The sequence below is a fragment of the Hesperophylax consimilis genome, chromosome 27 (genome assembly GCF_061612785.1).
Source record: "Hesperophylax consimilis isolate HC1 chromosome 27, BYU_Hcon_1.0, whole genome shotgun sequence".
In the NCBI taxonomy this organism is placed as follows: domain Eukaryota; kingdom Metazoa; phylum Arthropoda; class Insecta; order Trichoptera; family Limnephilidae; genus Hesperophylax; species Hesperophylax consimilis.
The window spans coordinates 11,995,949-12,013,401 of record NC_142862.1 but is presented as its reverse complement, the minus strand read 5'-3'; the positions used below and the strand labels follow the sequence as shown (position 1 = coordinate 12,013,401).

Below are 17,453 nucleotides of genomic sequence, written 5' to 3'. Positions count from 1 at the left end.
TTAACTAAAAACGAAAACTTATTTGGAATGAATTAAAGCAAGTATATTTTTGAAGAGGATTGATTTTAATAAATAATAATTATAATTGGATAACTTGTATAGCGCCGTTTTTGTGTAATTCACCTCAAGGGCGCTGCATACATATGGCTGTTGACTGCAGAGCTCATTCAGCCGGTAAAAATATTATTATTGGATCAGTAAATTGGCATTTACACCCACGTCGAAGTCCACAAATTTATTCCACATTTTTAAATTAACTTTCACTGCCACAACATGCGTTTGTGTCAAAATGTGGTTGTGAATTCTTGTCTTGTATTACGATGTTTGAGATTCAATCAAAGATATATGATGTAAATTGAAAAAAAATCGAAAATACAGCCCTGCCACCCTAACATAAAGATATGTTTCTCTTGAATACCATGTTCTTACAAGTGTCTATATCATGGGTGGGGGACCTTTCACCGTCGGAGGCCATTTGGAGGTTTGTAGTGTCACCCGCAGGCCGCATTTATATTTTGGTGGCTGAGGGGGGGGTTTCAGAATCTATGATTTATTATTTTAATCTCATTTTACCAAGTAACAATATTAGTTTAGTAAAAAAATGAGTGTACTACTAGAAATTTATAACTGCACTCGGAATGTGAGAGTTGTTTCCCTTGAATTGCGTCTACAGATGAGTCCGCAAATCGAATTATAAGAATCAAGATTGGTTTGAACTATATTATTTCTGCATAAGAGTCCACGAGCTTAAATTATCATTCAAATTCAAATTCAAAAAAATACTTATTGCACAAAAAGAGTACAAAGGGTATAGTTTATAGGTTACATTCTATTTCTTCCAGCTAACCCAAATATTACACATGGAACAAACAAATGATTTTCCGCGGAAATTTGCAGAATATGGTGTGAAACTACAATTTTATAACCGTACTTCAAATACGAGAATGGTTTCCTTCGAAATGCACCTGAAGATTGGCAACAACTGTAAATTTATGTTTACATTCTGAACACAAAACTGGTTTTAAGTGCCCAACTTTAGTTAAAAACTACATCCAGAACACAAAAATGGTTTCCTACAGTTTTTGCATTACATAGCCTCCAAATAGAAATTTAAAACTGCACTTCAAACACAATAATGGTTTCCTTCTAGAGTGCGTCTGCAGATGAGTCCACAACTCTAATTTTATGTGTAAGTGATTCCCCGTTAAATTAGCATTACACTCATAACTTCTTATTAATAGAGTAATAAGAAATTAAAATAAAATTAATAAACAATGCTGGATCATCTATTTATTTATGGCTAAATTGCTTTCTACATACTTAAGTGCCTGTCAGCTATTTTATACCCATAAATAAACCATTCACTAGATCGATATCTTCGGGCTTTTTGTATGAAACCAATTGGTCCTAAAATCCATAGATATGCCAATATATAGACAGATTCTCATTCGGAGCCTACTTATTATACCATACACCAATGAAAAGCTCTGAAAGTTTATTCCATAGACTTTCGGAGTTTTTCATTGGTGGATATAGTTAGGCAATCATATGACGTCAAAATATTTCGGTTCAAATTTTCCATCGGAGTTATAGCCCCCTGGTTATACCTTTCTCTGGGTTTTGTGATAATGTCTTAAAAATGTATCTGAAACACCGTGAAAGAAAAACCGTTCTGCTATTCTGAAAGTTAATTTTTTGTAGCCGCACGAAATTCAAATTCGTAAAATTTTCAAATTATAAAAAAAAATTCAAATGAAGCCAAGCAATAAAGTACCTATTACAATACAATTATTATATTCGAAATGTATAATATTTTTTGATTCTGTAGAAAATTAAAATTTCTCCATTCACATCTTGGAAAGTTAAGAGTCAAGTAGGTACCACCTACATCCCGTGATTTTTCACAGGTAACAGCTAGTAATTGTAAAAACCGATTTATTTTACGTAAATTGACAGGTAGCTTCTTTTTTTTTAAACTGAAACTATTTACGGAAAATTGAGCAAAAGGAAGAGGAAAATGAAAAATATGATGAAAGTCTTTATATAATAATACAATAATCATTATTGCCAAGCCTAGCTGTTATGTGTTCTAGAGTTAGGAGACAGGTAAATTATTATGGCGTGCAGAAAACTATAAAATATAATTCGTTTTTATGCATGGTAACAAGATGGGGTAATCGATATATAACTGTTAAGTAATGCAGAACTTATTAGGATTAAATTCGACTTCGAAACCAGGTAATTTATTACTCCTTCAATGTTTTTTTAAACTTGAAAATACGGGGTGCTTTCTCCCAATGGGTCAATATTTTTTTACGGAGTGGACTAGAACTATAGAACTGATAGAAAAATGTTTTCTTATTCCAATCATTGAATTAAAATCAACATACATAATCCTTATAATTTTGTATATGGATCTAAATTAGTTCCAGTGAGGGTTGCGCGACATAGTTTCTTATTGGTTTTAATCACAATAATGGATTTTATTGATAAACAATAAAAGCGTTATATGGTTTAGGCAAATTTAGAATAATGTTTACTTACTTTGAAGTGTTGGTTTAAAGGGAATTAATTGAAGAATACAGCATTACTAACACTAGTTACGTACTAATCCATTAAATATGGTTTAGAAGAGAATTGATCGAGGCGCAAAAAATATTACCATTTTTTGTGCTCTCGTTTTTAACCACTGCGCTAAACAAATGACGGCCGTCTGAATTAAAAGATTTGCAGACAAACGGGATATTCCGAGTTACCGAGCGCAAATAATTAGCATAATAATTTAAAAGGGGACCAAACTACAATAATATATTATAATAAGACGAAATTAATATACACCAACTAGCCGAAACAACCAGTGACAAAAAATAAGCGGATTTAAGACGTACGTTACGACGGGCCCGTATGGCGCGGCGCTCTTCACAGTGGCGACGAACGGCGGACGTATGTCTTAGATAGCTTCAGACACGCCCACATATGATCGATTTTGAACCAAACCTGAAATAATTCTCGCTATGACAATGCTAATTAAAACACAAATCTGACCTTGCGAGGTAGAACTAGGTGATCTATGGACTGTAGGAACATTTTAAAACCCTCAACGAGTCAGGATAAGGCTGTAAATCGCCATTGAACGAACTACTTGACAGTAGTATTCCATTTTTAGAAAATCACCGAAAAAACTAACAAACTGACGGCACTCACTGGTTTCATAAGGCACCGGGGTAGGAACAAACTCAAGGGGTCTCTAGACTCCAACTTGTGTCACATACATCGTGTAATCACCATTAAACTATCGAAATAATACAACTTTTCTCACTGCTTATACTCTCCGGGATCGATATAGCGGCCATATTAGATTTATTTTTCACTGCGCAGTGAAGTTGGCGCATGTCATTTGCACTGTGTGAGAGCGAGACACCTCTATACAAAAGTCCTGAGTGCGAGCTCGACAGAAGATCAGCTGTGCGGATATAAATGAAGTTAGCCGCAAAGTTGAAGAACCGGAAAATAAACCATTTCCCGGTTTTCTTTGCTTGAAATAATGACTACTGAAATATCGCGGAGTAAAATGAGTGATTTATTTTCCCTACCTAGATGAGCCGTTAATTGCGGATTAACGTAGGCAGAAGAAAAGTTATCTGATAATCTAAGTAGAAACTCTCGAGCTATAGTTTTTAAAATATGATAGAATTATGCGAATACTTCATAATATTATGGGAGCGTACAAAATAAATGTCAGAAACTACGTTCGTTCGTGAAAGTAGGCACCACATAGGAACAAGTTTGTTTGACGTACGTACCTGAGTAGCTAATTGTCTACCTACATAATTTTATAATATTATTTCAATGAATGCTTTAAAATATATATCATTTACTCGCAACTATTTCACATTCGAAATTAACCGAATGATACTCTTTCATCCAAGATGAACTCTTGTTTTATTTTCACTATGTTTTGTTTTTTGTTTGTCTTCCTACTAATTTCGTCGCTATAATAACATTTTCAGGACACTAAAGAATCATAAATTAAAATGAATGCTTAACACAACATTTTAATCTCTTAAGATTAGGTCATTAAATTATTATGAACTTTCACAAAATTAAACAATTTAAGTTTAAGATTAATTATGAAAAATGTTTTTAAATATTAAAGTTTAAATTCACTAGTAGGTACCTACTTACTTCATCGTTCTATTTTCACAACTGCCTTAATTTTTTAAATAATCAAACGATAAAAAATATGATAAATTGCAAAAGGGGTAACGATGATTCGCAAATTAAATTTACTATTTACAGAGGCCAATTATTTATTAACCTACATCATAAATGTCTACGGATTCGGTGGTATGTTTTCTTTCTAGTCTACCCGTAAAAATAAATAATCATTTTCTCAGAAGCTTTGTAAATTTTAAATTTTATAGCAATTTTGTATTTACGAAGCAGACTTCAATTCATTTTCCGGGAAGAATGATTCAAGATTATTATTTGTCTGTCTGTGCGGAAAACAAATCGAGATTTAAAACTGCCTCACACCGGATTGGTAAATAAAAATATATATTTTGGCTAAAAGTACAGGCATCGCAACCAAAGGTGTGTCGAACACCGTACCTACTCGCGTTAATCATGTTTTAACGCGTTACAAAGACACTTCAAGACAATCACTGACGCTCGCAAAAATCATTTCAGTGTTACAAAGAAAATTCTAGTGGAAATGAAATTAAGTTTACCGGGTAGGTACTGTAAAAATGCCTTTGCCAATAACTTGAAAAGAATGGTTTAAAAGAATCTCGTAATATTTTTGAAAAATTATTTTACTACATTTCATAAATAGTTACACATTGTTTTAATAGTGTTGAACTATTGGTCGAATAATATTTTTTTAGAGTTCAAAAGTTCCACTCATAATTCCCAACGTATCTGAAAATACAAGCGTTTTTTATAACTACAGATATAAAATTTGTCAATTTATTAAAAATTTTCAAAATTATTCTTTACAAATGGGAATGCAGACCTTTGACGAAAGAATTGATAGGTTTCCTAATTAACTTTCAGTAAAACACGATTGTGTTATCGCGTCGTCGGAACACGTAATATTTTCACGTTTCGTCATTATATAATATCAGGACAAACGCAACAAGTATACAACACGCGTTCCGATATATAATGAATGTCCCGTTTTTCACAGGATTTTAATAAATCAGCAATACTCATTTTTCTCCGTGCAGGGCAAGAACAACTCTAAACCTAGGACAACCTGTAAAGGTCAACTTTGGCCCAGATTACCAACGATCCTGTATATAGTTCTGCCATATAGTTTCTAAAAAAGCTTTTTTGTTCTAATTTTAAAAATGCAAAAAAGAAACACATAATGACTACTGAAATTAAAAAAATGGTCCAAGATTTGAGCAAATTAAATCACTTTTACGATAGGTACTTATCTATCTTCTTCCTCTCTCCAATCCCTTCAGCATCACAACAAACCCCAATTCAGGATGCCGTAGCCGTATTTATGCGGCATTCACTATTTTTTTCATGTAATATTTTTTACAGGAGTTAGTTATTTTACGACGTTTCATAATGTCACCCATAGAAATAAATCGTGACACGATACCTCAGTTCCAAAGCGTAACAACTCGAACTCAAAAAATTGCAGTTTTACAATGCTTGGAATACCGATATAATATAACATTTCCAAAGCGTAATATGTGGTTATCTGTGATTATTTTAGAATTTCAGTGTTATTATTCTTTTGAATTATGCGGTTTTACCATATGTCTAACAATTTTATGGTTGCAGTTCTGTGAACATTAGACCCCGCGTTCATATAAGATTTTAATTTTCTCTAATTTATATCAAAACCAATTTCTCATCTGAAGTCATAATATTTGTAATTAATAACTCCTTAATTACTCACCCACTTAACCATTCAAATAAATTGTACAATTTGTAAAAAGAAACATCACTATCTCATTTAAAATTATTTTTTCAAACTTTCTTCAGAATGTTGGTACTATCATATTGAAAAGGGCTAATTATAAGTTAACACGACAATTTCACATTTGAAAAAAATAATATTTTCTGAACCATTAAAACGGCCACCATCTTGAACCGGTAACGGAACGTACAAACAAATTTGCAGTCAGATGAAATGCAAAAAAACGATCATTCTAAATATCACTATTACTTTAGATCCAAACTGTAACAACTACGAAAATACTGCGAAGCTCAATAATATTACAAAAAATAAAATAAAATTAATATTTATTTTTTTAAATCTAGAAACCGAAAATTTCATAAAAAATACAAAAATTATATATACCTACAGTTGAAAATTAAAATAATTTTCTTAGAATTATTGTTTTTGAGTTGTTACACTTTGGAACTGAGGAATCGATGTTTAATAAAAATAAAGCATATTATTTAGTTGATGTGGTTAGTGATACACATTAAATAAGTTTATGATAGCCATTATTAGTGTTTAGTTTATCGTCAACAACTCTGTAAAACTTACTGGAAACAGATCGTAAATTTTATTTTTATAAATCTTGTAATATCTGCCTACTGCGAAACTGCAAAGATGAAACCAAAACGCAACTAATGAAATCCTCAAACGCAGACCCACGATTTTTTGTGTGTCTTTTTGGGGAGAAGAAAGAGTGAACATGGGTCTTGAAGAGCTCTATATTGTAGGAGAGAGGAAACACAGAAGTCGGCAATTCGATCAACAGCCGAGCTTTTGAACTCAAGAACGAGTCGTAGAAGTATTCAATGACATAAAAGACACCAATAATAAGAATTTTAAAGTGGACTAAGTGAAAACATTTGTTACAAGCCAAACGGCCGAATGAAATTTAGGCACCCCTTGTCAAAACCAGTAGACGCCTAGGTAGGTGATCACTGTAATCAATAATAATGATTTGAATTTTTGTGTAGCGCCTGTTAGGTGTTAGGTAGTCATGATCAGCGCTTTGTCAATTCGGCGCCCGGAGCGGACTGTTCCAATTGCGCCCGCATAGATTCGGCCCTATGTGTACAATATACATTGTATATGAAATTAGATGTCGGGGTCATCCCAGGAAAATTGAAAGGTATGGGTAAAGAAATATGTTTTTTTTTAAATTTGATTCATAATATTATACGAGTACTTTCAACCATTTTCTATTAGTTTTGTCAAAAGCCTCAACGATGATCTCCGGCATTATTTTTTGTGTCAAATGAACTATTTTCGCCTCGCAAATTCACTTCAAATGGTATAGGGCTGGCCCTGGTTAAGTCAAAGTGGACACGAGAATAAGAAAGCAAAAAATAGACGATTCCGATTTCGGTTGGAGGAGAAAACAAACATGTTTTTGCGTACGTCATGAATACATTGAATATTTACATCTATGTTACAAGGCTATAGGAGGGTGTGTTTAGTTATCATTAGACATCGTATTATGTATATTATTTATATTGAACTTAACTCAAAACAACAAAAACCGTTTTGAGTTAAGCTTGGTTTCGGTAATGCCATAAGCATATTATTTATTGGTGACACGAAGCTCCATCTCGTAGATAAAGTCGTTTAAAAGATGTAGTTGTAATGGGCGTACACTTGGGCATATGAGTATTCCAATCTTTATTTGCGCTTATTTCAAAACTAGGTTTTTGTAGATATGCCTCTTTGACCCTTAACCCCCGATATGTTCTCACTTATGCGAGAACAATCCAGTTATGAAAACTCAGTTATTATACAAATAATTAAATAAACTTACAAAAACCTTCCCAGTCAAAGGATACATAATATTATCTATATAGATATTATAAATTATTAAAAAATATTTTTTAAAAAACTTACTCAATTGACAAATAATAATACAAAAAAAATTAAGCGACACAAAAGGAACAAAGAGACACACGTAATATAATCAACGCAGCAATTAATGTTACACGTTTATGACATTTTTCCAAAACTGTGTAAATTATCGCCGAAAGTGTCTACTTCAGCACACGCTATATTATTATATAGTCGACACATTTTGGTCAGAGGGATAAACAAGTAGACATTACTATAGGTATGCAGGTAGGTACTATACGAGATAAAGTAAAAAAGGCTTTGTGCATCCACCTTGAACTACTTCCACGTTTATTATGCATAATCTTCTGCATTTTGTACACACAAAAATAATATAAAATCCATCCAGGACCATCGCGTTATTAATAGTTGCGTTTTATCTTATTCCTCGAAATATTATTGTTCTCCACTCCCACTCGGTAGGGGCTATTTATACGACGCGCGACGGCACCAATGAGCGTCTCCCAAATTCAGCAGACATAAAAATCTTCGAACTTAAAACATGTGACATGTTTTTCATTATTTTTTTTGTCTATGGTTTAGTTAGGCCATTGACTATTATTGTGATTTATTGATGTTTATTTATGATTATTGTAATGCGTAGGTACTGACGAGAGTGGTATATTTATGGTACTGACACATTGACTATCATGACGAATGGACTGCGCCCCTCATTTTTTTTCTTGGTACAGTGGTGGAACTCAATCAATTAGTTTTTTTTCAGTTTATTGATTCAAATACTCCATAGAGATGAGTAAGAAACAATGACACAATGCTGTATTATATGTTTTATTGATGTGCCGCTCTCAGTCTCCGAGTAGGTAGGTGTACCAACTAGATATTATTTATTTTTTACTTGGCGCAGACTAACTTTCGTTAATTCGCAGGGCATTCAACTCAGATGATTGTACTTAGTACCTAGGTCAAATAACCCTAGATATAATAGATGTATAATCATATAATAAAACCTAAAGCTCCTATTTTTGTATAATCCTGGCTTCACCGATCCTCGGCGTCTCTAGCACTTTCGAAACCTACACTTTTCCAATAGCGATTATAATAAATATATTATGTTTTAACGTAAATATAAAGTTTTCTAGGTCATTTTTTTCTCGTTGGAATTCGGAAGGGACTCTGCATGTATCGTAAACTCGTCATGAGACGTGGAAGAGCACACTTTAATATACGATTATCGCCTCCCTCTTTCTAACAGACGACAGCGTAAATTATATTACACTTAAATAATGACTCTGTCCCAAACAAGTAGATACGAGTACAACGCCGACTCGTGAATTGCACATTCCTGCGAGTGCTACAAACAAATTGCTATTTACCAAATTACCACTACCAATTATTACGAGATAATTGAGAGACAGCAATTAAAATCATTTAAACATAAAGTCATATGTAGCCGAAAAGATCAGCTTTACATCTAAAACGTTGCGTTACTTTATTTGGCAAATTTGTTACACGAAACTGTTGCATTACATTGGGAGCGTTAATTTTTTATTATTTTTTAAACGAAACGTTACTCCCTTTCTTTGTAGTCAAATTTGAAAAAGAAAGGTTATCCATTACATTAGGTGAAGTATTATTTTTTTGAAACGTGACGTTACTGTCGTTTTATGTAAATGTGTACAGTTAGAGTTAAGGCGACTAATACAAACTTAAGATTGTAAGAACTCGTGCATGTAGATGCGCGTTCGACATCAATGTCCTTTTAAAACGTTACTGAAAAACAGTATTTTTCTTGCTTGTTGTTTATTGTTTAAAGCGAAAGGCCCGCAGACCCGTTTTTAACAGGAAAACGAATAATTTGACCTCTTAAATTAACAATATTTCAGTAAGTTTTCTCCGTGTACGGCAATGCGACAAAACTTTGTTCAAATATTCTGCGAGAAATGTAACCTTTCCTGTTGGGGCCCCGATGCTTTTTGGCAAGCTTTTACAGAATTTATCGAATTAATGTTCAATTAAATGAGATCTTAAGATTTTTAACTGTTTGTGCGACGAATACGCCATTATTTGACAGCTCTGGCGTCACGTTAGGAATAATGACTGGATGTTTATGACTTGTGACGTTATGACTGTAGATTATTATACATCGTAGGTTATTTTGCCGCGTAAACAATTTATGATTTCTTAATAATTGACGTATAGTACAGGTATCACAAACAAAATTCAGTAGAACACGTACTCAGACAGATGAATTATTAGTTCATTACAGCAAGTTTCATACTTTTTAGGAACTTGCGCAAACCTGTGAAATATATTAAATTTTTAAAATTCGAGTTAAAATAATTATCTGTTAAAAGTATCAAATATAATAGATAGGTACTCTATGACTTGTCTGAATTCTTCACACAATCAGTTCCATTTTTGAATATGACTCTTAAATTTAAAGCAAATAGGAGTTGATAGAACCAGAGTAAAAGCCACACATAAACAGATAACGACACATTTTTTGTTTATGCCCATGTTAGCACAGAAAAAAACCTTTTTTTTCTTTCCATGTAATTGAAGCTACTACGCAGAAAAAGTATTTAAATTACTAGGACATCTGGTGTTGGGGGGAAAACAACGGAAACACGAAAATAAAAGAGTGTTCTTGAATAAAATTCACCTGAAAAGTGTCAGGAGATTCGGTCAGGAGTTCAACGGACGGGGAATTCCTTGAAAGGGAAGGTCTTTCTCTTATAATGCAAAGCCAACAGTTAAAGTTTCGGCTTGTTGCCTTCCCGCGAGGCCGGTTCACTTGATCATGGCGGCTTCCACTGGCAAGGCCGTGAAATAGACCATTTTGAATCTACGAGAAAAATCAGCTATCAATTTGACGCGCTTAATGACGACTATTTTCTACCTACGCTTGCCAACATATTATTATTATTTTTCAATGGTAACTTCCTTCAAATTATTTCTCTTTATTTCCCTTTGTTTTTCGTGTTTGACGTTATCCTTTCGCCAATTTCGTAACTGTCAAAGTAGTTTAATATCATTAAATTTGGTACAGTTTTTGTTCACCATTATTTATTCGCTTATGAGTTAAGATCCTATTCAAATCAACGTCTAAATGAGTCATTTTAATAATACCTTCTGAAACGCAATAGTTCTTTCAAATCATAGCTTAATTGTCTGTCCACTTTGGAAAGGGATTAGATGACAAATGGTTCGCTATTTAAATATCGGGTTAGCAAGAAAGAACATGTATTAAAATATTTAGAATAATGCTTTTGTCGACAGTGAAAAAATATCACGTTCAATATGCGGTTAAGTTGGGTTATGTTATATATTAGGTTGGGTTAGGTTAGATTAAGATAGTGTTTGACATTATTTACTGATCATTCTTGTTCTATTTGCTATCCATAAGTGGCTGTTCGTGTTCACCTGACTACATTTGCCGCAAGAAAACATGCTTGTGCTACACAAAACTTCAATATTACACTGACCGTTTTTGAATGATATATCCTTTGTTATGATTAAGATCTCAATTTTTCATTAAACATTTTAATTTTGTTGTGTGACGAATTCTTTTTTTTTCTCCTCTTCGATATGGAGTTTTGTTTTTGATAACTTGAAAGGCGTGCGTCTGCTTCTCCCATTTCTCACGTCTATCAGAGCAGTTGGTAGTATATCTCACAATTGCCTAATAAACGCAGAATTATTTATTGTATTAGCTGACTCTGTTAGTTGTCTGTTTGTTGCTTTCGCCTAACTTCGTAGATAGCTAAACCAAATAGGAATAGTTTTATCGTGCGCGAAGGTGAGTCTTCCATTATTTGTTAGTCATCCATTAAAATAGCCAAGTGCACGAATTCTCCCGCTCCAGACTACTTTTAACGCTTAAAAACATTTTAAAATGCTTGCCTTTTACCCTGATCTATTTATTGTCCGTACCTCCTCTTGTTTAACTTTAATTAGGGTCAAGGTCTCCTCAAATGTTTCCACGTAACGTTAAAAAATAGCTCTTCGTAGCTCGCACATCCGCGGTAAAAATACTTCAAATATTGTCACTCGTTGTTGGAGTGTATGTACATGACATAATACAGATTTAGCTGCCGCTCCTGTGTGTTTGACATTGATTTTGTTTAATTTATTTTTAAACGTTTAAAGGTGCCAGTATATATGAGTTTTCTGGCGTTAGTTTCGTCAGAAAGCCATCTTGGACGTAATAGGTTTTCAGCTAGTCACGGTCGCAGAGAATGGCTTTCTCTAGTGGGTTATCTATGCGGTGGCCTTGTTGTTTTACCTTGTTGGTATTTTGATTCGGGCGCAGTGACCAGCCCTGATGGCGGATTCACCCCATCGACAGGAGAAGGGCAAGCAGCAATGGGCCTCTTGGCTCCGACCATTTAACGCTTGTGCTAAATCTTACGTTAATTACATCTTTAATTTCATCAAACAGAATATCATGCATCATAATATATAATAAATTGACTCTACTAACAAATATATTGTTTCTGCAAATTACTAACTTTGCACACGATCTATTTCAAATTTCGTTTCTACAAACAAGTTTCGATATTTTGCATAAACCCGTATGTATTTTGTTGGAGAAAAAAACTTACAACAATTGTATACACATTTTATGTACATGTATGTAAAATGTCTGATTTGAGATAAATTCTTTGACAATCTAATACGCCTAAATTTTGAATCAGAGAGCTACTACTACTAGCTCACTACTACTACCTACTAGTACTACTACTAGCTCAGTAGTACTGTCATTTTATTTGTATAACTGTTTATGTATATATGTATTAAAACTTTAAATTAAAAATAATAATAAAAATAAATTTTTATTCTAGTATATTTTTCCCCTAAAAATGCACCATCAGGCCTACATTATAATTTACAATATCAAAATTTTCACTCCAAACCGTTGTTCATAACCCCGATCAACTAATGAATTATAAATACTATTGTGTAAAACTTGCAAAAAATCATGATGAAAACGGCAAGTTTCTCATAGATTAAAAGGGTCCATTTCCCAACTTTGCGAGTGGGAAGCCACCATGACCAAGTGAACCGGCATCGCGGAGGGCAACCTGCAATAAACTTCCAAGGTGTTACATGTCCGTTGAACTATTATATGAATGACGTGACAGTTTTCAGGTGAAGTTTTTTCGAGACCTCCATGTTATTTTGGTGTTTCCGTCATTTATCCTAAACACCATATGCATAGAGGATCAAAAGCTTTCGATCTACGCAGTGGATTCAATTACAGATAAATAAAAATAGTCTTTTCTTATGAACATTTCCAATCGACACTTTTACAACTTGGGAATTTCATATTTTATTCAGACATGGATATCTCACATCATGTTTAAAATCTATCTAAGTCAAGAATAGCCAACTAGAGATAAATAGAATAAAAAAATCTGTGAAAACAATTAAAATAGGCGGCCATATTGCCGATAGCTAGGAGTAAATAAAATATAATAAAAAAAATATGTATAACAAGAAGTCCGTTATTTTTCCAGCATTTTTTAAAGGCTAGGTTATTATAAATTATTAATTATTATTAACTCGTAGACTGTTATTAAATTTATTTATTTATTCATGTTCGGGAAATCGACATTTTACATTTAATCAGTTTGTACATGAGTATTGTATAGCTAAAATAAAACCAATTATGGATTTCCTCCTTGTAACTTTAACTGAGACAGAATAATATGGAATAAGATATTTAAATTTGTGAGAAGGAATATGAATTAAAAAATTTATACAAAACAAAATTATATAAAACTAAAAATTTACAAAACAATACATTTATAACCATGGAGAGAGGTTGTAGATATAAATCAAATTATAATAGAGATATAAACAATAGAGACATAAACATTATTCACAAACCATCAGAGAAATATTCTTTTATGCTCCTCTTGTATTTGGTAAGTTCGCAACTGAAAATATCAACCTTAGATAAAACGCTATTGTAATTATTGCATAGTCTGTTCAGGCAAGAATTCTGCTTAGAGTTCGTTTTGCTTTGATCAACCCTGAACAGGACACAAGAGCGTGTTGAACGCGCGAATTTATTGGCATATGCGCATTTCTTTTTTTTTAGTTATAATTTTTTTCATTAGATAGTAAAAAATACAATTCCAGAATATTGAATCTTTGACTGTCCAACTGGGAAGGTTTCCTGTTTCGGCAATCAAATTGATATGTTTAGTTCATATGAAGTAGGTAATGTAACACAAATACATAACAAAAAATTCAATTATTGTAGAAATTACTTTTTACATAACATTGCGGAAATTACTTCATGTTTACAATATAAGAGATAAGTTAGGTAAGCATCTTAATAGTCTTATTGTTTCTATGATGTGTAATAATATATGTGTAACAATTATTATTTTAACTGATTTCACGCCTGCACTTTTGTTTAAATTCAAGTTCAAAGAAAACGATTATTTTTTCATTTGTGTACAGTTATTATAAATATTATTAGCGCAGACCCGTGAATAATCGCGGGTTATTGCAATTCCAATTTTAAAAAAGACAATCAAAATAGTTTTTTGTTAAAATATTATATTCTTCGTAGGTACCTACTTTATCTACCATCTTTACTGAATCCTTCATACAGTGAGTACCGATTTTTATAATGACCCTTAAATTGAAAGTAAATATAAGTTCTAGAGTTCCTTTTTGACAAATTAAATAGAAAACATATTTCTCTCTTCGAAATCTTCCCAATGATGGGCAATCTTATTAGATTTTTCATGAAAAGCACTCTTGTAGTAAAATCATCGCGCACTTCGTACTTATTTATTTTTAGTACATCTGTTTACTGACAAAGCGTATACTACGATCTGAAAAATAGTAGATTAATAAAAAAAATGGGAAGAACCTAGCTACAAATTAACAACATTTGAGTATTAACAAATCGCACAAAAACTTACATCAGTCATATTATGATTTCCAAACATTGTTTTTATCGTAAGTTTTTCTAATTTTTCAATCCATAGTTACAATTTTTTTTGTTATATTTTATTTGAATTAAATGTGTTCTTTAATTACCACGTTGAATGCCATTGTGGAAATGAAGAAACATTACCATTTTAAATTTGAAAACAAAAATACTCAGATGGCATCGGCGACCATCAAAACGTATTCCTTTTTTTTACCAAAATTTTCCATGAAAATCAAGAAAATTAACTGCGGTCACCGGTGACCGTCATAGCGCTATGGGAGAAAAATGACGATTTTCGTTATGAGGTCACCGGTGACCTACATGGCGTTCAACGTGTTAAGTGTTGTTATATCTTTTCGCGTTGATATTAGTTCCTAGCTAGGCAGATTGCCTGTTCTAAGGAACCAAATCTTCATGTTTTGAATTGACAGATCTTTTGCGATATACGTGTTTTCAAATTTAATTTTTAGAAAGATAAACTATCGCATAAAGCATTAACAAGGAAAAACAACAAAATTAATATCAACTGACAAAAAACTACTCGGACTTATTATAATAATATTGAGTTAAAGTTTTATGAAACTTGCAACATGTACAGAATCACCTGTTATTTTGAAGAGTGACCTCGCCGCTATGTTAAGAGCTCTGCCGTAAGAAAAATAAACTGTTTGAAGCTAGTTCCTCGAAAAATATTTATTTGCAATACACACAGTCAGAACACATGCCCCTATCATCGTTGGAGATTTAATCTGCAGCCATTAAAACATAATATTTTACTAACCGCTTTTGAGTGCCAAATGATAGGTTTCGCAGCCAGAGTATTTTGGTTTTTTTATAAAGTCCCAGAACGTCATAATAAAACTGGCGATTATTTACGTTTTGACTTGTAAATATGACCGATGCTATCAAAACTTTGCTTAGCCAAAAATATACCTACAAATTTCAGAATTGGAGATTTCAAGAGAATTGTCGGGAATCGAATCGTTGCTTGATATGTCTTTCGCCGGGTTCTGTGACCAGATTCGAATAGCAAGGTACTTCCCAACCTCCCCCTTCCTATCTCTTTTTAATAATACGACCTTGAAACCGGCTAATCGCTAGATCTTTAATTTAATTTCGTATTAAATTCATAATATTTCCATTCATTACAAGCGGAAAACTTATCAGTTGAGTAGTTGACTGAGCGCGCGTAGCGAAATCCTGTTTAAATCATTTAGAATTTTATCTGTTTGTAATTTTGTTTGTTACATTCCGGTTCCGGTTTTAAAATGGTGGCCGTTTTTGATTCCGTAAAAAATATTTTTTTAAATGTGAAATTTTTGTGTTCATTAATAAAGTAGGTAGGTATATAAGTACCTACTTACAAATCTTATGATTGCAGAAGAAATTTTGGTTTTGATTTAAAATAAGGGAAAGAAACCTACTTTTTGGACGCGAGGTTTACTGTTCACAGAACTACTAGTTTAGTTAGTTTTGGCTTATTAACTCTCTCGTTTAAACACAATATATCGATGACGGCAGAAGACTTCAGATTTGAAAGACGAATTTTGTCATTTCGAAGCTAGCTTGGATATTCGAGAGCGAATTTCCGTGACCGCTCGGAAGTCGATGATCGCCCCGTCCTTCCCTTGAGAAGTTACACCGTGTGACGGTGACTGACGGGTGTAAATAATTATAACACTAAATTAAAACGTTCTCGACAAAAGCCGTGTGAAATACTCGTATGCAGATACCTTGAGAAGTCTCGCGCATTTTGCCAAGCGGCCATTATTCTATATTGTTTCCCAAATATCCTCGATTTAAGCGGTTTTCCTCGCGTGAATTAGAAATCATCTTGTTTACGCCGCGTTCTTTCAACTTTTGCACTTGGATAGGTAACCCAATTCTTAGATTTTACACCTTGTTTTTGTAAATGAATGTTAGTGACTCATGTCGGCTATTCACTCCTTTCGATAGTAACCAAATACATCTCTATAAATCACTCTCCATACCGGTACGAAGTTGCGGCTGGGCTCTCTCAACATGAATCAATATAAAATCCTATAACCCATTCAAGAAGCCTATTAGTCAAATGCGTTGGATTCCCGCCAAGCCATGTTGGTTTCAATCCTTTGCTGAGAGCTACTGCTAGCTAAGTATTCAGATTTCCTGATTTGTACCTAAATTTGTTTGTGCATTCCGTTTCCGGTTTGAGATGGTGACCGTGTTGGATACTAAATTTTTATCCCGACAGAGTTCGCACGAGCGTGAATCCTACCATAAGCCGACAAATCTGAAAAATCAATATTATGGCACCACCGGCCTGAAGAAAAAAGAAAAGAATTTTCATTGGACGAATTACATAATTCTTTATTTGGAATAAATTTAAAAATTACGCTAAATATCTATGGTTTATTATAAAGTGGCTAGGTACTAAAAAACCACCTACAAATATTTTGATTTTAGAAGACTTTTTCTACACTGTTCTATTTTATATAACATTTTCTAGTATTTCCTATACGTGGCATTTATGACGGATAAAAACAGAATTTAAAAATTTTCGGGATTGACCTACGTTGATCACCTTAATCGGCCTCTTGTACAGATATCTACGCATGAGACAGTAAGTCTGCGACGTTTAAAAAAAATTTTATTGCGGAGTCCTTCATTTTGGCACGTCCGCTTTAATCCATTGTGATAAAAAATCAATCACTAAAATAA

At 33.1% G+C, this 17,453-nt stretch overlaps 1 protein-coding gene across 6 annotated transcripts in view; it reads right to left on the bottom strand.

Moving 5' to 3' along the window:
• The window catches only part of Asator (tau-tubulin kinase asator), a 111,879-nt gene that overhangs the window by 46,666 nt on the left and 47,760 nt on the right, over nucleotides 1-17,453 (bottom strand). The gene's annotated exons all lie outside the window — the stretch shown is intronic.